Here is an 8,853-nt window from a genome sequence, read left to right on the forward strand (position 1 = left end):
CCATATCTGTTTCTTTCAACTAGGACTCTCTTCTCAATCTACTACTACTAATATACACGGATCAGTCTCAAACAACGTTCTGCTTTTTCCTCTATTGCAAGGTAGACTTACTGAAATCAGAAGACATGTCCCTCTTTTGTTTGTGGTTGACGCGTCTCCTACTGGACAGCTCACAATAAGGATCTGAGTGGGTCTCCTCGTCTTTTGGTCAGACGGGAATTTCCCTAATGCTTCATAAAATGTGCCACCCACCGGTTTCTCGCAGACCCCCACTGGAAAGCTCCGCAGGCAGAATCAATCATTCTGTTCGTTGACACCAAATTGTCAAAATTCTTACACTCAAAGTCTATCTTAAATGAATAAATTCTTTGTCGGCATGCTGCAGAGGTTCCAACAAACTTGATGCACCATAGTGAACGTCTGTCAGGAACTCTAACGGGGCAGTCCCGTTTAGTTTCTTTATATACTGATTACGGACATGTTACATAGGCATAGTTCATAGGGTTGGTTCCTTCATGCGTCTGGCATCATCTCCTATCTTAAAGAACCTCTGACTTATTTCAGGAAACTAGGCGTATGTCGCACGTCACTTCTTCACAGGAGAGTCTTTTGAACGTAAACTTTAAAAAAAAATCTAAATGTTATTTTTGCGGCAGAAATTCCTTCTGGAACATGTGAACTTGTATGTGCCTTAATAACAAACTTGTATGCCATCTGTAAATACGAATAACATTGTTAAATTATGAGTGTAGTTTGTAGGTCATACGATTAGAACGCCTCAGACAGAAGTTAACACATCCCCTTTACAGACTTCAAATGAGTCCCGTGGGGCTTGTGGGGGAGTCGTCGAGCAAAATGGAGAACACCATCGTTCCATAGTGGTCATATTAGTTACTAGCTCCTACTTTGCTCTCTGTCTGATTTGTACTCTTTCTTACTTTAAAAAGGACATGATACGCAGAGTAAAATGAAAGTCAGATTGACAATAACATCATAGAGAATATGTTGAATGAAAAACATATTAATTTGTCTCCTCTGAGCTTGTAGTAGTTAATATGTATTCCTCATTGGCCTCAATCAAACTATGCAATTTGTATAATCTATTAAAATGATTCCATAAAGATAAATAGCAATGTGCAAGTCAGTATTAGTCTCTCTCTCTCTCTCTCTCTTCCGACACCTCCTCTTATAGCCAAGGTCCTCTGGTCAAAATGCTCCTTATTCCAAACTGCAGCTAGAGTGAGAAAGAAGTCATGTCCACATAAAGACAAACTCACATTTTGGAGATCAGGCGGAAATACCCTAAAATGGCAAAAGTAATCACGGTGTGTTCCACAGCTCTGGTGGAAGAGGACATGGAGGAGAGGGAGTTTGAGTTACCACAGCCATTTTCTCTTCAGTAGCCTAACTTGTAGATGATTGTTGACACCTCAACCAGCATTAAGGGTCAGGGCAATTTGTGACTTGTTTTGGTAATCAGTGGCTGCACGAAGGGCTGTGGGGAGTGGTGGGGGAGTGGTTTCTCCTCTCCTAGGCAATCAGCAATTGGTACAGGGAGGTGTGCTCTTCACTTCTGATAGACAATTAGCAACTAATTTTAGTATTTCAATCTCCCTGGTTTCTCAGCGGTTGCTGTGTCATTGGTGGTTTTGTCAGCAAAACTAAGACCATCGCCGAAACTAAGACTGTTCTGCTGAGTTGTTCTGCCGAGTTCGATGAAGGCTCCACACCTATCTCTCACTTGAGTATCTTACCTGGTTATTTTCTGAAGATCTCATTAGATTTTTGTAGATTTGGCAACTATGTGTGTATTTTCTATAAATGTGCGCTACTATCCCTGTAGGCTTTACAGACCCACCAACCCTTCTAATTTAGTGTACCCTGCGTGCACAACCCATGTGTGTCACGCCTTGGTCTTAGTATTTTGTGTTTTCTTTAATTATTTGTTATGGCCAGGGTGTGACATGGGGTTATTGTATTGTCTTATTGGGGTTTTTGTAGGCATTGGGATTGTGGTTGATTAGGAGTGTGTCTAGTATAGGCTTGGCTGCCTGAGGCGGTTCTCAATCAGAGTCAGGTGATTCTTGTTGTCTCTGATGGGGAACCGTATTTAGGTAGCCTGGGTTTCACTGTGTATTTCGTGGGTGATTGTTCCTGTCTCTGTGTAGTGTTCACCAGATAGGCTGTAATAAGTTTCACCTTCCGTTTGTTGTTTTGTATTCATAAGTTATTTCATGTATCGCTATATCTTTCATTAAAGTCATGAGTAACCACCACGCTGCATTTCGGTCCTCTCTTTCTACAAACGAAGAACGCTGTTACAATGTGGAATTCTGGAACTCTGGCAGCGTTCGGAACTGCCGATCTGCGCTTAAGAACATAGAGTTCATCTCCGCTTATGCCTTTCAGTCCCTTTTTGTCCCTGACGGAGACATGGATCCCGACGATGGCTCATGGTCCTTCGTACTTGGCAAATTCAATCTGTGTAATCTGCCTTCGATTCATTTAATAACAACTTTCTCTTTCCCCTCCTTGCCTCTTTTGACTTCACCCTTTCCCAATCCCCTCCAACTCACAAGGGAGGCAATGCGCTTCACCTCATCTTTACTAGAACCTGTTTTCCTACTAATCTCACTGCAAACCCCCTCCAGGTCTCTGATCACTACTTTGTTTCCTTTTCTGTCTCCCTTTCCTCCAACACTAGCCACTCAGGCCCTACCTAGATGGTCATGCGCCATCGCAATCTTCGCTCTCTCTCTCACCACTCTCTCCTCTTCTATCCTATAGTCTCTCGCTTCTGAGAAATCCTTCTCCCTCCTGTCTCCTGATTCTGCCTCTTCGACCGTAATCTCCTCCCTTTCTGCATCCTGGTACTCGCACTGTCCCCTTTCCTCCCGGCCGGCTTGGCCCGACCCTCCTGCTCCTTGGATTAGTGATTCCTTGCGAGCTTACAGAAGCTATGATGGAGGCAAACTAAGCTTCCCGAAGGACCTATCATCCGTTCACCGCCTGCTCTATACCTTCTCTACCTCTAAATCCGCTGCGAAAGACACTTTCTATCACTCTACATTTCAAGCTTCTGCCTCTAAACCTAGGAAATATTTCCACCTTCTCCTTAATCCTCCAACCGCTCCTTCCTCCCACTCTGTGGATCACTTTGTCAAGCACTTTGGAAAAAAAGGTTGACATCCATTCCTCATTCACTCATACTATTGAGTCCACTGGTCCTACTTACACAGATATAGCCTACACCTTGACCTCTTTCTCCCCTCACTCTTCGACTAGTGAGGTCTGGCCGGCCGACAACCTGCCCACTCGACCCCCAATACCTCCTCCCTTCTCCAGACCATCTCTGGAGACCTTCTCCCAATCTACACTTCCCTCATCAACTCATCCCCTCTGACTTCAAAATGGCCAGAGTTGCTCTCCTCCTCAACAAACCAACACTCAACTAATCTGACATCCAAAAACTATAGACATGTATCTCTTTGTTTTCGTTCCAAAACACTTGAGCGTGCTGTCTCTATTAAACTTTCTAGCTATCTCTCTCAGAACGATATTCTTGACCCTAACCAGTCAGGCTTAAAGACGGGTCACTCAACTGAGACTGCTCTTGTCTGTGTCACGGAGGCTCTCCACACTGCCAAAGCTGACTGTCTCTCCTTTCTTCTCATCCTCCTAGATCTATCCGATGCCTTCAACACCGGGAATCATGAAATCTTCCTCTCCACTCTTTCAGGGCTGTGTGTCTGACTCTGCAGGTAACTCCTACCAGGCGATGTGGAGAGGATCTGTGTCTGCACCACGTACTCTCACTACTGGTGTCCCCCAGAGCTCGGTTCTTCGCTCTCTTATCTCTATACACCAAGTCACTCAGCTCCGTCATATCCTCATATGGTCTCCTATCATTGCTATGTGGACACCATTCACTACTCCCCCGCTCCTTCTGACACCCAGGTGGCAACAGGCATCTCTGTGTGCCTGGCAGATATCTCTGCTTGGATGTCTGCCCACCACCTCAAGCTCAACCTCGACAAGACGGAACTGCTCTTCCTCCCAGGGAATGCCTGGCCACTCAAAAACATCTCCATCATGGTTGACAATTCCACAATGTTGCCCTCCAAAGAACCTTGGCGTGACCCTGGACTACACCCTGTCGTTCTCTGCAAACATCAAAGCAGTGACACTGTCCTGCAGGTTCATGCTCTACAACATCTGTAGAGTAAGACCCTAACAAGTGGCGCAGTTCCTAATCCAGGCTCTTATCTTCTCCCGTCTGGACTACTGCTACTTGGCATTGGCTGGCTTCCTCGCTTGTTCCATCAAACCCCTGCAACTTATGCTGCAGCCTGCCTAGTTTTCAACCTTCCCATGTTCTCCCATGTCACCCCACTTCTCTGCCCACTCCACTGACTTCCAGTTGAAGCATACATCCACTACAAGACCATGGTGCTTGCCTACAGAAGAGCAAGACTATTTGCCCCTCCATTCTACTACCTCTGGTCTCTTCTCTGTCCTGACACCCCAATGGTGGAACCAGCTTCCCCCTGAAGCTAGTACATATTCCCTGCCCATCTTCCGAAAGCACTTGAAACCTTACATCTTCAAAGAGTATCTTTAAATAAATCCCCCTCACCCTGACCAAATACCCCCCTTTCTACCTCTGACTTTGCCGATAAGTATTTTATTTAGGAAAATTGTACTTACTATACCTGTGATATGTGGTTGTCCCACCTAGCTATGTTAAGATGAATGTTCTAACTGGATCAGAGCGTCTGCTAAATTACTCAAATGTTCTCCATATAGAACTACAGTCTAATCCCTCATTGGGAAATAGCCCCTATAAACTGGCGAAACCCTAGATCCCTCTCTGAATGTGAGCCCTTTCTCCCCAGCTAATTTGATTTAAAAGGACACTTTCACTAATGCAAGGTTTTGCAAAGTACTTAACAATTCCTGCTTCAATGTTTATGTAAACGTATTTGTCATTCTTACTCAATGACAAATATTCATGTAAATTCTAATAGACCAAGATGTTTGGTTAACCTTATAAAATAAGTAACAGTCCAATAGAAGAGAAACTCAATATAAATGACTTTATTACATGTCAAGACAATGAGCAGAGGCCATTTACCATCAAATAGACCTCAGACTATTAACCATATAAAAACACATTTTCATCAATCTAATTCATTTTTTGTCAAATGCCATCTTCATATGACCCCCTCTGGCCATCTCAGGGGGCCCTGCCATCATCCCGGGGGGCATCTCAGCCATGTTGGAGGACTGTGGGCTGTTCATGACTTAGCTCTGTTGGTTGGAGGACTGGTGGGCCGGTCATTAATCAATCAATCAGATTTATTTAGAAAGCCCAGGTCAGCACCTCAGGAGTAAATGTCAGTTGGCTTTTCATAGTCGATCATTCAGAGAGAGAGTCAAAAACGGCAGGTCCGGGTCAAGGTAGCACGTCTGGTGAAAAGGTCAGGGTTCGATAGCCGCAGGCAGAACAGTTGAAACTGGAGCAGCAGCACGACCAGGTGGACTGGGGACAGTAATGAGTCATCAGACCAGGTAGTCCTGAGGCATGGTCCTAGGGCTCAGGTCCTCAGAGAGAGACAGAGAGAATTAGAGGGATCATACTTAAAATCACACAGGACACTGGATAAGACAGAAGAAACACTCCAGATATAACAGACTGACCCTAGCCCCCTGACACATAAACTAGGGCAGGATAAATACTGGAGGCTGAGACGGGGGTCGGGAGACATGACCAACCAGGCAAGATATAACCCATTTTACCAAAGCACAGCCCCCACACCACTAGAGGGATATTTTCAACTACCCTGAAACAAGGCCGAGTATAGCCCACAAAGATCTCCCCCACGGCACGAACCCGAGGGGGACGCCAACCCTGACAGGAAGATCACATCAGTGACTCAACCCACTCAAGTGATGCACCACTCCTAGGGATGGCATGGAAGAGCACCAGTAAGCCAGTGACTCAGCCTCTGTAATAGGGTTAGAGGCAGAGAATCCCAGTGGAGAGATGGGAACCAGCCAAGCAGAGACAACAAGGGCGGTTCGCTGCTCCAGTGTCTTTCCGTTCACCTTGACAACCCTGGGCCAGACTACACTCAATCTAGGGACCTACTGAAGAGATGATGACGTAGCTCTGTTGGTTGGGGGACTGGTGGATCGGTTATGACGTAGCTCTGTTGGTTGGGGGACTGGTGGATCGGTTATGACATAGCTCTGTTGGTTGGGGGACTGGTGGATCGGTTATGACGTAGCTCTGTTGGTTGAGGGACTGTGGATCGTTTATGACGTAGCTCTGTTGGTTGGGGGACTGGTGGATCGGTTATGACATAGCTCTGTTGGTTGGGGGACTGGTGGATCGGTTATGACATAGCTCTGTTGGTTGGGGGACTGTGGATCGGTTATGACATAGCTCTGTTGGTTGGGGGACTGTGGATCGGTTATGACATAGCTCTGTTGGTTGGGGGACTGTGGATCGGTTATGACATAGCTCTGTTGGTTGGGGGACTGTGGATCGGTTATGACGTATCTCTGTTGGTTGGGGGACTGGTGGATCGGTTAGGACGTAGCTCTGTTGATTGGTTGTGTAGGACACGTTTGAGTTGGTCATGGTTGGAGGCTGCAGATGGATGGCCACAGGCTGGGTGGTTGTGAAAGTGTAGCCCTTCTTGTGCTTGTTGATCTCCCTGGCCATCTGACACCACGAGCAACAGGCACAGAAGCAGGACACCAAGATGTCCTCAAAGAGGCTTCCCTGTGGACCTACACAGACACACTTGTTTAACACTATCGCACACACGTAAACAGAACACACATAATACTCCTATCACAAAATGTGTTTCTGCAAGAACAACTTTCATGTAAGGTCTATTTGTAATGGGAAACATTACACCCGAATGCCATATTTGTGATGTACAGCAACCCGCACGAACAGACTTGCGGGTGAAACAATGATGGGCACCCCAAAGGCAAGCATGCAAGCAAGGCCCATGAAGTCCATTAAGGGCAGATAGGTACTCTCTCCAAACTCTCCTGTGGTGGAGCAGGCAAAGCAAGGACAGCACCAGAATTCATAGCAACCTGCACACAGAAACACCTCAACAGAGAGAGCAACAACAAGACAACTCTTATAAGTGGTGCCGATATTTTAAGACAGAATACCTTGAGCTTAGGAGCAGATGGGATATGATGTCCCATGGATACTCACAGGAATTCAAATCCTGAAAGGAGTCAGTGGCCAGTGTTCAAATCAAATGTTATTTGTCACATGCAACGAATACAACCGGTGTAGACCTTATAGTGACATGCTTACATAGAAGGTGCTGCCACCTGTTGATGGACTATGATGTTTGCTGCCATGGTGATCAGACCTGTCTCCAGACATAATGAGAAGGAAGATGTAGCCCTCACAATAGTAGTTTATTTGTGGGGGGAAATGCCTCCGCAGTATGATTCTAAGATCTAGCTGGACAGCAAGCTAATTGTTGGTTAAACTGTAAAAACATTCAGGGTGGCCTAACAAAAAAATATTCCACAACTTTTTTTTACTTCACCCAACTTTTTGGGCAAAGTGTTGCATGCAATTCACATTTTGAGTTGACCAAAACCTTCTTCTGAGTTAGACAAGTTGTGAAATAGCAAGTGATATTGACAATGACTGTTGCTAAAATGTTGTAAATTAGGGTTGTACTTAGATTCCACGTTGACTCTTTCTTGTTTCAGCCATGATCCAAATATTGGACCAGAGAATTGAAACATCTCACTATATCTTGACTAACCAGGACCAGATAAACAGGAACAACAATCTCACTAATTATGAAAACATAGCCAGATGTTTTGCTGTATCTGGTTAAATGCATCAAATGTATGTTTGAATTGTAAACAAGTCCTTGACAAGTACATGTAATAAAATGAGGTACTTCTTTACAGGCATACTGGGAAATATGTATCTTAAGCCAACACAGTATTTTAAGTTGCAGGTCTCAGGAAACTGAACTTGTATGATCAACTAAACCATTTGTCTTGTAAAGGCAAACTTTAATATTGAATAAGTTTGCACAAATCAAAAAGGCTCTGGAACTAGTTACTCAGACTTGTCTCATAGATCAGATGTAAATAGTTAATATAAATCTGGGTCACTCAAATTAGTATGATATGTTCAATTTGGTATTGTTACATACACTGAACAAAAATGTAAATCCAACCATTTCAAGGATTTTACAGAGTTACAGTTCATATAAGGAAATCAGTCAATTGAAATACTTTAATTAGGCCCTAATCTTTGGGTTTCACATGACTGGGACTACTATTTGTTGGTCACAAGTGTATTGCCCTGGATCAGAAAACCAGTATGTATCTGGTGTGCCCACCATTTGCCTCATGCAGCATGACACGTCTCCTTCACATAGATTTGATCATGCTGTTGATTGTGGCCTGTGGAATGTTGTTCCACTCCTCTTCAGTGGCTGTGTGAAGTTGGTGGATATTGGCGGGAAGTGGAACACGCTATTGTACCCGTCAATCCATAGTATCTAAAACATGGTCAATGGGTGACATGTCTGGTGAGTATGCAGACCATGGAAGAACTTTTACATTTTCAGTGTCCAGGAACTGTGTATAGATACTTGCGAATTGGGCCGTGCATTATTCACCTGAAACAGGGGATGGTGGCGGATTAATGGCACGACAATGGTCCTCAGGATCTAGTCACGGTATCTCTGCACGACTCCGTACACCCTGTCTGCCATCTGCCCGGTACTGAAGTCGGTTAGAACTGCAGTCAGGTCAAGACCCTGGTGAGGACGATTAGCACTCAAA

The 8,853-nt window shown here is 44.9% G+C and overlaps 1 pseudogene; it reads right to left on the reverse strand.

The window, feature by feature from the left end:
- Positions 1 to 5,190: 5,190 nt before the first annotated feature.
- LOC115146929 (uncharacterized) lies at positions 5,191 to 7,395 on the reverse strand (annotated as a pseudogene).
- Positions 7,396 to 8,853: the final 1,458 nt, after the last annotated feature.

The sequence above is a fragment of the Oncorhynchus nerka genome, linkage group LG19 (assembly GCF_034236695.1).
Source record: "Oncorhynchus nerka isolate Pitt River linkage group LG19, Oner_Uvic_2.0, whole genome shotgun sequence".
NCBI classification, from domain to species: Eukaryota; Metazoa; Chordata; class Actinopteri; order Salmoniformes; family Salmonidae; genus Oncorhynchus; species Oncorhynchus nerka.